Below are 16654 nucleotides of genomic sequence, written 5' to 3'. Positions count from 1 at the left end.
GCTCGCCGGAAATGAAAGAGTTTTGCAACCTGTCCACTATATAACAGAGAGCTCACCAAAATTCAAGAATCTGGCCCCTGACCGGCCGTGGGCTGTGGCCATTCATCTGACGCTTTCTGGCCCATCCCGTATGACTTTGTACCCGGTAGAAGGGCTTAACAGTCCTCCTACTAAAGCTCACCAAAAGCGGAGGAACTGGCCCGTACGGGGATCGAACCCGCGACCTTGGCGTTATTAGCACCACGCTCTAACCAACTGAGCTAACCGGCCATATGTGATGTGCTCGGTCTTCTGATGCTTTCCGGCCCTACCCGCCCGAATGTCTACCGAATAAAAGGGATTAAAGGTCCGTTTGCCCACAATTGAAAAGAAAGGGCTGTGCAACCTGTCCAAAAGATAGCAGTGGGTCTTCAGAAAAAAAGAGCCTGGCTCACACAGGGGTTGAGGCTGCGACCTTAATGTAATTAGCATCGCACTCTAAGCTACTTGGGAAGATTAGAGCCAGGTGACTACAGGGCTCGAACCAGAGGCTTTGGCATGATTAGCAGAATGCTCTAACCAACTCAGCTCACTGGTCATGTATTTTGGCAAATCTAACAACACTTTCTGGGCCTTCTTAAATGACTGTCTAGCTGGATAAAAGGGCCGACAGGTCCGACCTAATTCTGATGAGAAAAGCCAGGCAACTACACAGATGGAACTGGAGACTTTGGCATTATTAGCATAATGCTCTAACCAACTGATCTCGCCGGAAATGAAAGAGTTTTGCAACCTGTCCACTATATAACAGAGAGCTCACCAAAATTCAAGAATCTGGCCCCTGACCGGCCGTGGGCTGTGGCCATTCATCTGACGCTTTCTGGCCCATCCCGTATGACTTTGTACCCGGTAGAAGGGCTTAACAGTCCTCCTACTAAAGCTCACCAAAAGCGGAGGAACTGGCCCGTACGGGGATCGAACCCGCGACCTTGGCGTTATTAGCACCACGCTCTAACCAACTGAGCTAACCGGCCATATGTGATGTGCTCGGTCTTCTGATGCTTTCCGGCCCTACCCGCCCGAATGTCTACCGAATAAAAGGGATTAAAGGTCCGTGTGCCCACAATTGAAAAGAAAGGGCTGTGCAACCTGTCCAAAAGATAGCAGTGGGTCTTCAGAAAAAAAGAGCCTGGCTCACACAGGGGTTGAGGCTGCGACCTTAATGTAATTAGCATCGCACTCTAAGCTACCTGGGAAGATTAGAGCCAGGTGACTACAGGGCTCGAACCAGAGGCTTTGGCATGATTAGCAGAATGCTCTAACCAACTCAGCTCACTGGTCATGTATTTTGGCAAATCTAACAACACTTTCTGGGCCTTCTTAAATGACTGTCTAGCTGGATAAAAGGGCCGACAGGTCCGACCTAATTCTGATGAGAAAAGCCAGGCAACTACACAGATGGAACTGGAGACTTTGGCGTTATTAGCATAATGCTCTAACCAACTGAGCTCGCCGGAAATGAAAGAGTTTTGCAACCTGTCCACTATATAACAGAGAGCTCACCAAAATTCAAGATTCTGGCCCCTGACCGGCCGTGGGCTGTGGCCATTCATCTGACGCTTTCTGGCCCATCCCGTATGACTTTGTACCCGGTAGAAGGGCTTAACAGTCCTCCATACTAATGCTCACCAAAAGCGGAGGAACTGGCCTGTACGGGGATCGAACCCGCGACCTTGGCGTTATTAGCACCACGCTCTAACCAACTGAGCTAACCGGCCATATGTGATGTGCTCGGTCTTCTGATGCTTTCCGGCCCTACCCGCCCGAATGTCTACCGAATAAAAGGGATTAAAGGTCCGTTTGCCCACAATTGAAAAGAAAGGGCTGTGCAACCTGTCCAAAAGATAGCAGTGGGTCTTCAGAAAAAAAGAGCCTGGCTCACACAGGGGTTGAGGCTGCGACCTTAATGTAATTAGCATCGCACTCTAAGCTACTTGGGAAGATTAGAGCCAGGTGACTACAGGACTCGAACCAGAGGCTTTGGCATGATTAGCAGAATGCTCTAACCAACTCAGCTCACTGGTCATGTATTTTGGCAAATCTAACAACACTTTCTGGGCCTTCTTAAATGACTGTCTAGCTGGATAAAAGGGCCGACAGGTCCGACCTAATTCTGATGAGAAAAGCCAGGCAACTACACAGATGGAACTGGAGACTTTGGCATTATTAGCATAATGCTCTAACCAACTGAGCTCGCCGGAAATGAAAGAGTTTTGCAACCTGTCCACTATATAACAGAGAGCTCACCAAAATTCAAGAATCTGGCCCCTGACCGGCCGTGGGCTGTGGCCATTCATCTGACGCTTTCTGGCCCATCCCGTATGACTTTGTACCCGGTAGAAGGGCTTAACAGTCCTCCTACTAAAGCTCACCAAAAGCGGAGGAACTGGCCCGTACGGGGATCGAACCCGCGACCTTGGCGTTATTAGCACCACGCTCTAACCAACTGAGCTAACCGGCCATATGTGATGTGCTCGGTCTTCTGATGCTTTCCGGCCCTACCCGCCCGAATGTCTACCGAATAAAAGGGATTAAAGGTCCGTGTGCCCACAATTGAAAAGAAAGGGCTGTGCAACCTGTCCAAAAGATAGCAGTGGGTCTTCAGAAAAAAAGAGCCTGGCTCACACAGGGGTTGAGGCTGCGACCTTAATGTAATTAGCATCGCACTCTAAGCTACCTGGGAAGATTAGAGCCAGGTGACTACAGGGCTCGAACCAGAGGCTTTGGCATGATTAGCAGAATGCTCTAACCAACTCAGCTCACTGGTCATGTATTTTGGCAAATCTAACAACACTTTCTGGGCCTTCTTAAATGACTGTCTAGCTGGATAAAAGGGCCGACAGGTCCGACCTAATTCTGATGAGAAAAGCCAGGCAACTACACAGATGGAACTGGAGACTTTGGCGTTATTAGCATAATGCTCTAACCAACTGAGCTCGCCGGAAATGAAAGAGTTTTGCAACCTGTCCACTATATAACAGAGAGCTCACCAAAATTCAAGATTCTGGCCCCTGACCGGCCGTGGGCTGTGGCCATTCATCTGACGCTTTCTGGCCCATCCCGTATGACTTTGTACCCGGTAGAAGGGCTTAACAGTCCTCCATACTAATGCTCACCAAAAGCGGAGGAACTGGCCTGTACGGGGATCGAACCCGCGACCTTGGCGTTATTAGCACCACGCTCTAACCAACTGAGCTAACCGGCCATATGTGATGTGCTCGGTCTTCTGATGCTTTCCGGCCCTACCCGCCCGAATGTCTACCGAATAAAAGGGATTAAAGGTCCGTTTGCCCACAATTGAAAAGAAAGGGCTGTGCAACCTGTCCAAAAGATAGCAGTGGGTCTTCAGAAAAAAAGAGCCTGGCTCACACAGGGGTTGAGGCTGCGACCTTAATGTAATTAGCATCGCACTCTAAGCTACTTGGGAAGATTAGAGCCAGGTGACTACAGGACTCGAACCAGAGGCTTTGGCATGATTAGCAGAATGCTCTAACCAACTCAGCTCACTGGTCATGTATTTTGGCAAATCTAACAACACTTTCTGGGCCTTCTTAAATGACTGTCTAGCTGGATAAAAGGGCCGACAGGTCCGACCTAATTCTGATGAGAAAAGCCAGGCAACTACACAGATGGAACTGGAGACTTTGGCATTATTAGCATAATGCTCTAACCAACTGAGCTCGCCGGAAATGAAAGAGTTTTGCAACCTGTCCACTATATAACAGAGAGCTCACCAAAATTCAAGAATCTGGCCCCTGACCGGCCGTGGGCTGTGGCCATTCATCTGACGCTTTCTGGCCCATCCCGTATGACTTTGTACCCGGTAGAAGGGCTTAACAGTCCTCCTACTAAAGCTCACCAAAAGCGGAGGAACTGGCCCGTTCGGGGATCGAACCCGCGACCTTGGCGTTATTAGCACCACGCTCTAACCAACTGAGCTAACCGGCCATATGTGATGTGCTCGGTCTTCTGATGCTTTCCGGCCCTACCCGCCCGAATGTCTACCGAATAAAAGGGATTAAAGGTCCGTTTGCCCACAATTGAAAAGAAAGGGCTGTGCAACCTGTCCAAAAGATAGCAGTGGGTCTTCAGAAAAAAAGAGCCTGGCTCACACAGGGGTTGAGGCTGCGACCTTAATGTAATTAGCATCGCACTCTAAGCTACTTGGGAAGATTAGAGCCAGGTGACTACAGGGCTCGAACCAGAGGCTTTGGCATGATTAGCAGAATGCTCTAACCAACTCAGCTCACTGGTCATGTATTTTGGCAAATCTAACAACACTTTCTGGGCCTTCTTAAATGACTGTCTAGCTGGATAAAAGGGCCGACAGGTCCGACCTAATTCTGATGAGAAAAGCCAGGCAACTACACAGATGGAACTGGAGACTTTGGCGTTATTAGCATAATGCTCTAACCAACTGAGCTCGCCGGAAATGAAACAGTTTTGCAACCTGTCCACTATATAACAGAGAGCTCACCAAAATTCAAGAATCTGGCCCCTGACCGGCCGTGGGCTGTGGCCATTCATCTGACGCTTTCTGGCCCATCCCGTATGACTTTGTACCCGGTAGAAGGGCTTAACAGTCCTCCTACTAAAGCTCACCAAAAGCAGAGGAACTGGCCCGTACGGGGATCGAACCCGCGACCTTGGCGTTATTAGCACCACGCTCTAACCAACTGAGCTAACCGGCCATATGTGATGTGTTGGTCTTCTGATGCTTTCCGGCCCTACCCGCCCGAATGTCTACCGAATAAAAGGGATTAAAGGTCCGTTTGCCCACAATTGAAAAGAAAGGGCTGTGCAACCTGTCCAAAAGATAGCAGTGGGTCTTCAGAAAAAAAGAGCCTGGCTCACACAGGGGTTGAGGCTGCGACCTTAATGTAATTAGCATCGCACTCTAAGCTACTTGGGAAGATTAGAGCCAGGTGACTACAGGGCTCGAACCAGAGGCTTTGGCATGATTAGCAGAATGCTCTAACCAACTCAGCTCACTGGTCATGTATTTTGGCAAATCTAACAACACTTTCTGGGCCTTCTTAAATGACTGTCTAGCTGGATAAAAGGGTCGACAGGTCCGACCTAATTCTGATGAGAAAAGCCAGGCAACTACACAGATGGAACTGGAGACTTTGGCATTATTAGCATAATGCTCTAACCAACTGAGCTCGCCGGAAATGAAAGAGTTTTGCAACCTGTCCACTATATAACAGAGAGCTCACCAAAATTCAAGAATCTGGCCCCTGACCGGCCGTGGGCTGTGGCCATTCATCTGACGCTTTCTGGCCCATCCCGTATGACTTTGTACCCGGTAGAAGGGCTTAACAGTCCTCCTACTAAAGCTCACCAAAAGCGGAGGAACTGGCCCGTACGGGGATCGAACCCGCGACCTTGGCGTTATTAGCACCACGCTCTAACCAACTGAGCTAACCGGCCATATGTGATGTGCTCGGTCTTCTGATGCTTTCCGGCCCTACCCGTCCGAATGTCTACCGAATAAAAGGGATTAAAGGTCCGTGTGCCCACAATTGAAAAGAAAGGGCTGTGCAACCTGTCCAAAAGATAGCAGTGGGTCTTCAGAAAAAAAGAGCCTGGCTCACACAGGGGTTGAGGCTGCGACCTTAATGTAATTAGCATCGCACTCTAAGCTACCTGGGAAGATTAGAGCCAGGTGACTACAGGGCTCGAACCAGAGGCTTTGGCATGATTAGCAGAATGCTCTAACCAACTCAGCTCACTGGTCATGTATTTTGGCAAATCTAACAACACTTTCTGGGCCTTCTTAAATGACTGTCTAGCTGGATAAAAGGGCCGACAGGTCCGACCTAATTCTGATGAGAAAAGCCAGGCAACTACACAGATGGAACTGGAGACTTTGGCATTATTAGCATAATGCTCTAACCAACTGAGCTCGCCGGAAATGAAAGAGTTTTGCAACCTGTCCACTATATAACAGAGAGCTCACCAAAATTCAAGAATCTGGCCCCTGACCGGCCGTGGGCTGTGGCCATTCATCTGACGCTTTCTGGCCCATCCCGTATGACTTTGTACCCGGTAGAAGGGCTTAACAGTCCTCCTACTAAAGCTCACCAAAAGCGGAGGAACTGGCCCGTACGGGGATCGAACCCGCGACCTTGGCGTTATTAGCACCACGCTCTAACCAACTGAGCTAACCGGCCATATGTGATGTGCTCGGTCTTCTGATGCTTTCCGGCCCTACCCGCCCGAATGTCTACCGAATAAAAGGGATTAAAGGTCCGTTTGCCCACAATTGAAAAGAAAGGGCTGTGCAACCTGTCCAAAAGATAGCAGTGGGTCTTCAGAAAAAAAGAGCCTGGCTCACACAGGGGTTGAGGCTGCGACCTTAATGTAATTAGCATCGCACTCTAAGCTACTTGGGAAGATTAGAGCCAGGTGACTACAGGGCTCGAACCAGAGGCTTTGGCATGATTAGCAGAATGCTCTAACCAACTCAGCTCACTGGTCATGTATTTTGGCAAATCTAACAACACTTTCTGGGCCTTCTTAAATGACTGTCTAGCTGGATAAAAGGGCCGACAGGTCCGACCTAATTCTGATGAGAAAAGCCAGGCAACTACACAGATGGAACTGGAGACTTTGGCATTATTAGCATAATGCTCTAACCAACTGATCTCGCCGGAAATGAAAGAGTTTTGCAACCTGTCCACTATATAACAGAGAGCTCACCAAAATTCAAGAATCTGGCCCCTGACCGGCCGTGGGCTGTGGCCATTCATCTGACGCTTTCTGGCCCATCCCGTATGACTTTGTACCCGGTAGAAGGGCTTAACAGTCCTCCTACTAAAGCTCACCAAAAGCGGAGGAACTGGCCCGTACGGGGATCGAACCCGCGACCTTGGCGTTATTAGCACCACGCTCTAACCAACTGAGCTAACCGGCCATATGTGATGTGCTCGGTCTTCTGAAGCTTTCCGGCCCTACCCGCCCGAATGTCTACCGAATAAAAGGGATTAAAGGTCCGTTTGCCCACAATTGAAAAGAAAGGGCTGTGCAACCTGTCCAAAAGATAGCAGTGGGTCTTCAGAAAAAAAGAGCCTGGCTCACACAGGGGTTGAGGCTGCGACCTTAATGTAATTAGCATCGCACTCTAAGCTACTTGGGAAGATTAGAGCCAGGTGACTACAGGGCTCGAACCAGAGGCTTTGGCATGATTAGCAGAATGCTCTAACCAACTCAGCTCACTGGTCATGTATTTTGGCAAATCTAACAACACTTTCGGGGCCTTCTTAAATGACTGTCTAGCTGGATAAAAGGGCCGACAGGTCCGACCTAATTCTGATGAGAAAAGCCAGGCAACTACACAGATGGAACTGGAGACTTTGGCGTTATTAGCATAATGCTCTAACCAACTGAGCTCGCCGGAAATGAAAGAGTTTTGCAACCTGTCCACTATATAACAGAGAGCTCACCAAAATTCAAGAATCTGGCCCCTGACCGGCCGTGGGCTGTGGCCATTCATCTGACGCTTTCTGGCCCATCCCGTATGACTTTGTACCCGGTAGAAGGGCTTAACAGTCCTCCTACTAAAGCTCACCAAAAGCGGAGGAACTGGCCCGTACGGGGATCGAACCCGCGACCTTGGCGTTATTAGCACCACGCTCTAACCAACTGAGCTAACCGGCCATATGTGATGTGCTCGGTCTTCTGATGCTTTCCGGCCCTACCCGCCCGAATGTCTACCGAATAAAAGGGATTAAAGGTCCGTTTGCCCACAATTGAAAAGAAAGGGCTGTGCAACCTGTCCAAAAGATAGCAGTGGGTCTTCAGAAAAAAAGAGCCTGGCTCACACAGGGGTTGAGGCTGCGACCTTAATGTAATTAGCATCGCACTCTAAGCTACTTGGGAAGATTAGAGCCAGGTGACTACAGGGCTCGAACCAGAGGCTTTGGCATGATTAGCAGAATGCTCTAACCAACTCAGCTCACTGGTCATGTATTTTGGCAAATCTAACAACACTTTTTGGGCCTTCTTAAATGACTGTCTAGCTGGATAAAAGGGCCGACAGGTCCGACCTAATTCTGATGAGAAAAGCCAGGCAACTACACAGATGGAACTGGAGACTTTGGCGTTATTAGCATAATGCTCTAACCAACTGAGCTCGCCGGAAATGAAAGAGTTTTGCAACCTGTCCACTATATAACAGAGAGCTCACCAAAATTCAAGAATCTGGCCCCTGACCGGCCGTGGGCTGTGGCCATTCATCTGACGCTTTCTGGCCCATCCCGTATGACTTTGTACCCGGTAGAAGGGCTTAACAGTCCTCCTACTAAAGCTCACCAAAAGCGGAGGAACTGGCCCGTACGGGGATCGAACCCGCGACCTTGGCGTTATTAGCACCACGCTCTAACCAACTGAGCTAACCGGCCATATGTGATGTGTTGGTCTTCTGATGCTTTCCGGCCCTACCCGCCCGAATGTCTACCGAATAAAAGGGATTAAAGGTCCGTTTGCCCACAATTGAAAAGAAAGGGCTGTGCAACCTGTCCAAAAGATAGCAGTGGGTCTTCAGAAAAAAAGAGCCTGGCTCACACAGGGGTTGAGGCTGCGACCTTAATGTAATTAGCATCGCACTCTAAGCTACTTGGGAAGATTAGAGCCAGGTGACTACAGGGCTCGAACCAGAGGCTTTGGCATGATTAGCAGAATGCTCTAACCAACTCAGCTCACTGGTCATGTATTTTGGCAAATCTAACAACACTTTCTGGGCCTTCTTAAATGACTGTCTAGCTGGATAAAAGGGCCGACAGGTCCGACCTAATTCTGATGAGAAAAGCCAGGCAACTACACAGATGGAACTGGAGACTTTGGCGTTATTAGCATAATGCTCTAACCAACTGAGCTCGCCGGAAATGAAAGAGTTTTGCAACCTGTCCACTATATAACAGAGAGCTCACCAAAATTCAAGAATCTGGCCCCTGACCGGCCGTGGGCTGTGGCCATTCATCTGACGCTTTCTGGCCCATCCCGTATGACTTTGTACCCGGTAGAAGGGCTTAACAGTCCTCCTACTAAAGCTCACCAAAAGCGGAGGAACTGGCCCGTACGGGGATTGAACCCGCAACCTTGGCGTTATTAGCACCACGCTCTAACCAACTGAGCTAACCGGCCATATGTGATGTGCTCGGTCTTCTGATGCTTTCCGGCCCTACCCGCCCGAATGTCTACCGAATAAAAGGGATTAAAGGTCCGTTTGCCCACAATTGAAAAGAAAGGGCTGTGCAACCTGTCCAAAAGATAGCAGTGGGTCTTCAGAAAAAAAGAGCCTGGCTCACACAGGGGTTGAGGCTGCGACCTTAATGTAATTAGCATCGCACTCTAAGCTACTTGCGAAGATTAGAGCCAGGTGACTACAGGGCTCGAACCAGAGGCTTTGGCATGATTAGCAGAATGCTCTAACCAACTCAGCTCACTGGTCATGTATTTTGGCAAATCTAACAACACTTTCTGGGCCTTCTTAAATGACTGTCTAGCTGGATAAAAGGGCCGACAGGTCCGACCTAATTCTGATGAGAAAAGCCAGGCAACTACACAGATGGAACTGGAGACTTTGGCATTATTAGCATAATGCTCTAACCAACTGAGCTCGCCGGAAATGAAAGAGTTTTGCAACCTGTCCACTATATAACAGAGAGCTCACCAAAATTCAAGAATCTGGCCCCTGACCGGCCGTGGGCTGTGGCCATTCATCTGACGCTTTCTGGCCCATCCCGTATGACTTTGTACCCGGTAGAAGGGCTTAACAGTCCTCCTACTAAAGCTCACCAAAAGCGGAGGAACTGGCCCGTACGGGGATCGAACCCGCGACCTTGGCGTTATTAGCACCACGCTCTAACCAACTGAGCTAACCGGCCATATGTGATGTGCTCGGTCTTCTGATGCTTTCCGGCCCTACCCGCCCGAATGTCTACCGCATAAAAGGGATTAAAGGTCCGTTTGCCCACAATTGAAAAGAAAGGGCTGTGCAACCTGTCCAAAAGATAGCAGTGGGTCTTCAGAAAAAAAGAGCCTGGCTCACACAGGGGTTGAGGCTGCGACCTTAATGTAATTAGCATCGCACTCTAAGCTACTTGGGAAGATTAGAGCCAGGTGACTACAGGGCTCGAACCAGAGGCTTTGGCATGATTAGCAGAATGCTCTAACCAACTCAGCTCACTGGTCATGTATTTTGGCAAATCTAACAACACTTTCTGGGCCTTCTTAAATGACTGTCTAGCTGGATAAAAGGGCCGACAGGTCCGACCTAATTCTGATGAGAAAAGCCAGGCAACTACACAGATGGAACTGGAGACTTTGGCGTTATTAGCATAATGCTCTAACCAACTGAGCTCGCCGGAAATGAAAGAGTTTTGCAACCTGTCCACTATATAACAGAGAGCTCACCAAAATTCAAGAATCTGGCCCCTGACCGGCCGTGGGCTGTGGCCATTCATCTGACGCTTTCTGGCCCATCCCGTATGACTTTGTACCCGGTAGAAGGGCTTAACAGTCCTCCTACTAAAGCTCACCAAAAGCGGAGGAACTGGCCCGTACGGGGATCGAACCCGCGACCTTGGCGTTATTAGCACCACGCTCTAACCAACTGAGCTAACCGGCCATATGTGATGTGTTGGTCTTCTGATGCTTTCCGGCCCTACCCGCCCGAATGTCTACCGAATAAAAGGGATTAAAGGTCCGTTTGCCCACAATTGAAAAGAAAGGGCTGTGCAACCTGTCCAAAAGATAGCAGTGGGTCTTCAGAAAAAAAGAGCCTGGCTCACACAGGGGTTGAGGCTGCGACCTTAATGTAATTAGCATCGCACTCTAAGCTACTTGGGAAGATTAGAGCCAGGTGACTACAGGGCTCGAACCAGAGGCTTTGGCATGATTAGCAGAATGCTCTAACCAACTCAGCTCACTGGTCATGTATTTTGGCAAATCTAACAACACTTTCTGGGCCTTCTTAAATGACTGTCTAGCTGGATAAAAGGGCCGACAGGTCCGACCTAATTCTGATGAGAAAAGCCAGGCAACTACACAGATGGAACTGGAGACTTTGGCGTTATTAGCATAATGCTCTAACCAACTGAGCTCGCCGGAAATGAAAGAGTTTTGCAACCTGTCCACTATATAACAGAGAGCTCACCAAAATTCAAGAATCTGGCCCCTGACCGGCCGTGGGCTGTGGCCATTCATCTGACGCTTTCTGGCCCATCCCGTATGACTTTGTACCCGGTAGAAGGGCTTAACAGTCCTCCTACTAAAGCTCACCAAAAGCGGAGGAACTGGCCCGTACGGGGATCGAACCCGCGACCTTGGCGTTATTAGCACCACGCTCTAACCAACTGAGCTAACCGGCCATATGTGATGTGCTCGGTCTTCTGATGCTTTCCGGCCCTACCCGGCCGAATGTCTACCGAATAAAAGGGATTAAAGGTCCGTTTGCCCACAATTGAAAAGAAAGGGCTGTGCAACCTGTCCAAAAGATAGCAGTGGGTCTTCAGAAAAAAAGAGCCTGGCTCACACAGGGGTTGAGGCTGCGACCTTAATGTAATTAGCATCGCACTCTAAGCTACTTGGGAAGATTAGAGCCAGGTGACTACAGGGCTCGAACCAGAGGCTTTGGCATGATTAGCAGAATGCTCTAACCAACTCAGCTCACTGGTCATGTATTTTGGCAAATCTAACAACACTTTCTGGGCCTTCTTAAATGACTGTCTAGCTGGATAAAAGGGCCGACAGGTCCGACCTAATTCTGATGAGAAAAGCCAGGCAACTACACAGATGGAACTGGAGACTTTGGCGTTATTAGCATAATGCTCTAACCAACTGAGCTCGCCGGAAATGAAAGAGTTTTGCAACCTGTCCACTATATAACAGAGAGCTCACCAAAATTCAAGATTCTGGCCCCTGACCGGCCGTGGGCTGTGGCCATTCATCTGACGCTTTCTGGCCCATCCCGTATGACTTTGTACCCGGTAGAAGGGCTTAACAGTCCTCCTACTAAAGCTCACCAAAAGCGGAGGAACTGGCCCGTACGGGGATCGAACCCGCGACCTTGGCGTTATTAGCACCACGCTCTAACCAACTGAGCTAACCGGCCATATGTGATGTGTTGGTCTTCTGATGCTTTCCGGCCCTACCCGCCCGAATGTCTACCGAATAAAAGGGATTAAAGGTCCGTTTGCCCACAATTGAAAAGAAAGGGCTGTGCAACCTGTCCAAAAGATAGCAGTGGGTCTTCAGAAAAAAAGAGCCTGGCTCACACAGGGGTTGAGGCTGCGACCTTAATGTAATTAGCATCGCACTCTAAGCTACTTGGGAAGATTAGAGCCAGGTGACTACAGGGCTCGAACCAGAGGCTTTGGCATGATTAGCAGAATGCTCTAACCAACTCAGCTCACTGGTCATGTATTTTGGCAAATCTAACAACACTTTCTGGGCCTTCTTAAATGACTGTCTAGCTGGATAAAAGGGCCGACAGGTCCGACCTAATTCTGATGAGAAAAGCCAGGCAACTACACAGATGGAACTGGAGACTTTGGCGTTATTAGCATAATGCTCTAACCAACTGAGCTCGCCGGAAATGAAAGAGTTTTGCAACCTGTCCACTATATAACAGAGAGCTCACCAAAATTCAAGAATCTGGCCCCTGACCGGCCGTGGGCTGTGGCCATTCATCTGACGCTTTCTGGCCCATCCCGTATGACTTTGTACCCGGTAGAAGGGCTTAACAGTCCTCCTACTAAAGCTCACCAAAAGCGGAGGAACTGGCCCGTACGGGGATCGAACCCGCGACCTTGGCGTTATTAGCACCACGCTCTAACCAACTGAGCTAACCGGCCATATGTGATGTGCTCGGTCTTCTGATGCTTTCCGGCCCTACCCGCCCGAATGTCTACCGAATAAAAGGGATTAAAGGTCCGTTTGCCCACAATTGAAAAGAAAGGGCTGTGCAACCTGTCCAAAAGATAGCAGTGGGTCTTCAGAAAAAAAGAGCCTGGCTCACACAGGGGTTGAGGCTGCGACCTTAATGTAATTAGCATCGCACTCTAAGCTACTTGCGAAGATTAGAGCCAGGTGACTACAGGGCTCGAACCAGAGGCTTTGGCATGATTAGCAGAATGCTCTAACCAACTCAGCTCACTGGTCATGTATTTTGGCAAATCTAACAACACTTTCTGGGCCTTCTTAAATGACTGTCTAGCTGGATAAAAGGGCCGACAGGTCCGACCTAATTCTGATGAGAAAAGCCAGGCAACTACACAGATGGAACTGGAGACTTTGGCATTATTAGCATAATGCTCTAACCAACTGAGCTCGCCGGAAATGAAAGAGTTTTGCAACCTGTCCACTATATAACAGAGAGCTCACCAAAATTCAAGAATCTGGCCCCTGACCGGCCGTGGGCTGTGGCCATTCATCTGACGCTTTCTGGCCCATCCCGTATGACTTTGTACCCGGTAGAAGGGCTTAACAGTCCTCCTACTAAAGCTCACCAAAAGCGGAGGAACTGGCCCGTACGGGGATCGAACCCGCGACCTTGGCGTTATTAGCACCACGCTCTAACCAACTGAGCTAACCGGCCATATGTGATGTGCTCGGTCTTCTGATGCTTTCCGGCCCTACCCGCCCGAATGTCTACCGAATAAAAGGGATTAAAGGTCCGTTTGCCCACAATTGAAAAGAAAGGGCTGTGCAACCTGTCCAAAAGATAGCAGTGGGTCTTCAGAAAAAAAGAGCCTGGCTCACACAGGGGTTGAGGCTGCGACCTTAATGTAATTAGCATCGCACTCTAAGCTACTTGGGAAGATTAGAGCCAGGTGACTACAGGGCTCGAACCAGAGGCTTTGGCATGATTAGCAGAATGCTCTAACCAACTCAGCTCACTGGTCATGTATTTTGGCAAATCTAACAACACTTTCTGGGCCTTCTTAAATGACTGTCTAGCTGGATAAAAGGGCCGACAGGTCCGACCTAATTCTGATGAGAAAAGCCAGGCAACTACACAGATGGAACTGGAGACTTTGGCGTTATTAGCATAATGCTCTAACCAACTGAGCTCGCCGGAAATGAAAGAGTTTTGCAACCTGTCCACTATATAACAGAGAGCTCACCAAAATTCAAGAATCTGGCCCCTGACCGGCCGTGGGCTGTGGCCATTCATCTGACGCTTTCTGGCCCATCCCGTATGACTTTGTACCCGGTAGAAGGGCTTAACAGTCCTCCTACTAAAGCTCACCAAAAGCGGAGGAACTGGCCCGTACGGGGATCGAACCCGCGACCTTGGCGTTATTAGCACCACGCTCTAACCAACTGAGCTAACCGGCCATATGTGATGTGTTGGTCTTCTGATGCTTTCCGGCCCTACCCGCCCGAATGTCTACCGAATAAAAGGGATTAAAGGTCCGTTTGCCCACAATTGAAAAGAAAGGGCTGTGCAACCTGTCCAAAAGATAGCAGTGGGTCTTCAGAAAAAAAGAGCCTGGCTCACACAGGGGTTGAGGCTGCGACCTTAATGTAATTAGCATCGCACTCTAAGCTACTTGGGAAGATTAGAGCCAGGTGACTACAGGGCTCGAACCAGAGGCTTTGGCATGATTAGCAGAATGCTCTAACCAACTCAGCTCACTGGTCATGTATTTTGGCAAATCTAACAACACTTTCTGGGCCTTCTTAAATGACTGTCTAGCTGGATAAAAGGGCCGACAGGTCCGACCTAATTCTGATGAGAAAAGCCAGGCAACTACACAGATGGAACTGGAGACTTTGGCGTTATTAGCATAATGCTCTAACCAACTGAGCTCGCCGGAAATGAAAGAGTTTTGCAACCTGTCCACTATATAACAGAGAGCTCACCAAAATTCAAGAATCTGGCCCCTGACCGGCCGTGGGCTGTGGCCATTCATCTGACGCTTTCTGGCCCATCCCGTATGACTTTGTACCCGGTAGAAGGGCTTAACAGTCCTCCTACTAAAGCTCACCAAAAGCGGAGGAACTGGCCCGTACGGGGATCGAACCCGCGACCTTGGCGTTATTAGCACCACGCTCTAACCAACTGAGCTAACCGGCCATATGTGATGTGCTCGGTCTTCTGATGCTTTCCGGCCCTACCCGGCCGAATGTCTACCGAATAAAAGGGATTAAAGGTCCGTTTGCCCACAATTGAAAAGAAAGGGCTGTGCAACCTGTCCAAAAGATAGCAGTGGGTCTTCAGAAAAAAAGAGCCTGGCTCACACAGGGGTTGAGGCTGCGACCTTAATGTAATTAGCATCGCACTCTAAGCTACTTGGGAAGATTAGAGCCAGGTGACTACAGGGCTCGAACCAGAGGCTTTGGCATGATTAGCAGAATGCTCTAACCAACTCAGCTCACTGGTCATGTATTTTGGCAAATCTAACAACACTTTCTGGGCCTTCTTAAATGACTGTCTAGCTGGATAAAAGGGCCGACAGGTCCGACCTAATTCTGATGAGAAAAGCCAGGCAACTACACAGATGGAACTGGAGACTTTGGCGTTATTAGCATAATGCTCTAACCAACTGAGCTCGCCGGAAATGAAAGAGTTTTGCAACCTGTCCACTATATAACAGAGAGCTCACCAAAATTCAAGATTCTGGCCCCTGACCGGCCGTGGGCTGTGGCCATTCATCTGACGCTTTCTGGCCCATCCCGTATGACTTTGTACCCGGTAGAAGGGCTTAACAGTCCTCCATACTAATGCTCACCAAAAGCGGAAGAACTGGCCTGTACGGGGATCGAACCCGCGACCTTGGCGTTATTAGCACCACGCTCTAACCAACTGAGCTAACCGGCCATATGTGATGTGCTCGGTCTTCTGATGCTTTCCGGCCCTACCCGCCCGAATGTCTACCGAATAAAAGGGATTAAAGGTCCGTTTGCCCACAATTGAAAAGAAAGGGCTGTGCAACCTGTCCAAAAGATAGCAGTGAGTCTTCAGAAAAAAAGAGCCTGGCTCACACAGGGGTTGAGGCTGCGACCTTAATGTAATTAGCATCGCACTCTAAGCTACTTGGGAAGATTAGAGCCAGGTGACTACAGGACTCGAACCAGAGGCTTTGGCATGATTAGCAGAATGCTCTAACCAACTCAGCTCACTGGTCATGTATTTTGGCAAATCTAACAACACTTTCTGGGCCTTCTTAAATGACTGTCTAGCTGGATAAAAGGGCCGACAGGTCCGACCTAATTCTGATGAGAAAAGCCAGGCAACTACACAGATGGAACTGGAGACTTTGGCATTATTAGCATAATGCTCTAACCAACTGAGCTCGCCGGAAATGAAAGAGTTTTGCAACCTGTCCACTATATAACAGAGAGCTCACCAAAATTCAAGAATCTGGCCCCTGACCGGCCGTGGGCTGTGGCCATTCATCTGACGCTTTCTGGCCCATCCCGTATGACTTTGTACCCGGTAGAAGGGCTTAACAGTCCTCCTACTAAAGCTCACCAAAAGCGGAGGAACTGGCCCGTACGGGGATCGAACCCGCGACCTTGGCGTTATTAGCACCACGCTCTAACCAACTGAGCTAACCGGCCATATGTGATGTGCTCGGTCTTCTGATGCTTTCCGGCCCTA

At 49.3% G+C, this 16654-nt stretch overlaps 18 non-coding genes across 18 annotated transcripts; all 18 read right to left on the bottom strand.

Annotated features, from left to right (window-relative positions):
* Positions 1–196: 196 nt before the first annotated feature.
* TRNAI-AAU (transfer RNA isoleucine (anticodon AAU)) lies at positions 197–270 on the bottom strand. Its single transcript has one exon. It is a non-coding gene; the product is annotated as a tRNA-Ile (tRNA).
* A 669-nt stretch (positions 271–939) lies between these two features.
* TRNAI-AAU (transfer RNA isoleucine (anticodon AAU)) lies at positions 940–1013 on the bottom strand. The gene has a single exon. It is a non-coding gene; the product is annotated as a tRNA-Ile (tRNA).
* A 1413-nt stretch (positions 1014–2426) lies between these two features.
* Positions 2427–2500, bottom strand: TRNAI-AAU (transfer RNA isoleucine (anticodon AAU)). The gene has a single exon. It is a non-coding gene; the product is annotated as a tRNA-Ile (tRNA).
* A 2156-nt stretch (positions 2501–4656) lies between these two features.
* Positions 4657–4730, bottom strand: TRNAI-AAU (transfer RNA isoleucine (anticodon AAU)). The gene has a single exon. It is a non-coding gene; the product is annotated as a tRNA-Ile (tRNA).
* A 668-nt stretch (positions 4731–5398) lies between these two features.
* Positions 5399–5472, bottom strand: TRNAI-AAU (transfer RNA isoleucine (anticodon AAU)). The gene has a single exon. It is a non-coding gene; the product is annotated as a tRNA-Ile (tRNA).
* A 669-nt stretch (positions 5473–6141) lies between these two features.
* TRNAI-AAU (transfer RNA isoleucine (anticodon AAU)) lies at positions 6142–6215 on the bottom strand. Its single transcript has one exon. It is a non-coding gene; the product is annotated as a tRNA-Ile (tRNA).
* Positions 6216–6884: 669 nt separating this feature from the next.
* On the bottom strand, positions 6885–6958 carry TRNAI-AAU (transfer RNA isoleucine (anticodon AAU)). The gene has a single exon. It is a non-coding gene; the product is annotated as a tRNA-Ile (tRNA).
* A 669-nt stretch (positions 6959–7627) lies between these two features.
* TRNAI-AAU (transfer RNA isoleucine (anticodon AAU)) lies at positions 7628–7701 on the bottom strand. Its single transcript has one exon. It is a non-coding gene; the product is annotated as a tRNA-Ile (tRNA).
* Positions 7702–8370: 669 nt separating this feature from the next.
* Positions 8371–8444, bottom strand: TRNAI-AAU (transfer RNA isoleucine (anticodon AAU)). Its single transcript has one exon. It is a non-coding gene; the product is annotated as a tRNA-Ile (tRNA).
* A 1411-nt stretch (positions 8445–9855) lies between these two features.
* On the bottom strand, positions 9856–9929 carry TRNAI-AAU (transfer RNA isoleucine (anticodon AAU)). Its single transcript has one exon. It is a non-coding gene; the product is annotated as a tRNA-Ile (tRNA).
* A 669-nt stretch (positions 9930–10598) lies between these two features.
* On the bottom strand, positions 10599–10672 carry TRNAI-AAU (transfer RNA isoleucine (anticodon AAU)). The gene has a single exon. It is a non-coding gene; the product is annotated as a tRNA-Ile (tRNA).
* Positions 10673–11340: 668 nt separating this feature from the next.
* On the bottom strand, positions 11341–11414 carry TRNAI-AAU (transfer RNA isoleucine (anticodon AAU)). The gene has a single exon. It is a non-coding gene; the product is annotated as a tRNA-Ile (tRNA).
* A 669-nt stretch (positions 11415–12083) lies between these two features.
* Positions 12084–12157, bottom strand: TRNAI-AAU (transfer RNA isoleucine (anticodon AAU)). Its single transcript has one exon. It is a non-coding gene; the product is annotated as a tRNA-Ile (tRNA).
* A 668-nt stretch (positions 12158–12825) lies between these two features.
* On the bottom strand, positions 12826–12899 carry TRNAI-AAU (transfer RNA isoleucine (anticodon AAU)). Its single transcript has one exon. It is a non-coding gene; the product is annotated as a tRNA-Ile (tRNA).
* A 669-nt stretch (positions 12900–13568) lies between these two features.
* Positions 13569–13642, bottom strand: TRNAI-AAU (transfer RNA isoleucine (anticodon AAU)). Its single transcript has one exon. It is a non-coding gene; the product is annotated as a tRNA-Ile (tRNA).
* A 669-nt stretch (positions 13643–14311) lies between these two features.
* Positions 14312–14385, bottom strand: TRNAI-AAU (transfer RNA isoleucine (anticodon AAU)). The gene has a single exon. It is a non-coding gene; the product is annotated as a tRNA-Ile (tRNA).
* Positions 14386–15053: 668 nt separating this feature from the next.
* Positions 15054–15127, bottom strand: TRNAI-AAU (transfer RNA isoleucine (anticodon AAU)). Its single transcript has one exon. It is a non-coding gene; the product is annotated as a tRNA-Ile (tRNA).
* Positions 15128–16540: 1413 nt separating this feature from the next.
* TRNAI-AAU (transfer RNA isoleucine (anticodon AAU)) lies at positions 16541–16614 on the bottom strand. Its single transcript has one exon. It is a non-coding gene; the product is annotated as a tRNA-Ile (tRNA).
* Positions 16615–16654: the final 40 nt, after the last annotated feature.

This window comes from Engystomops pustulosus, chromosome 4 (assembly GCF_040894005.1).
Source record: "Engystomops pustulosus chromosome 4, aEngPut4.maternal, whole genome shotgun sequence".
NCBI classification, from domain to species: Eukaryota; Metazoa; Chordata; class Amphibia; order Anura; family Leptodactylidae; genus Engystomops; species Engystomops pustulosus.
The sequence above is the reverse complement of the archived record's forward strand: the minus strand, read 5'-3'. Positions and strand labels throughout refer to the sequence as shown.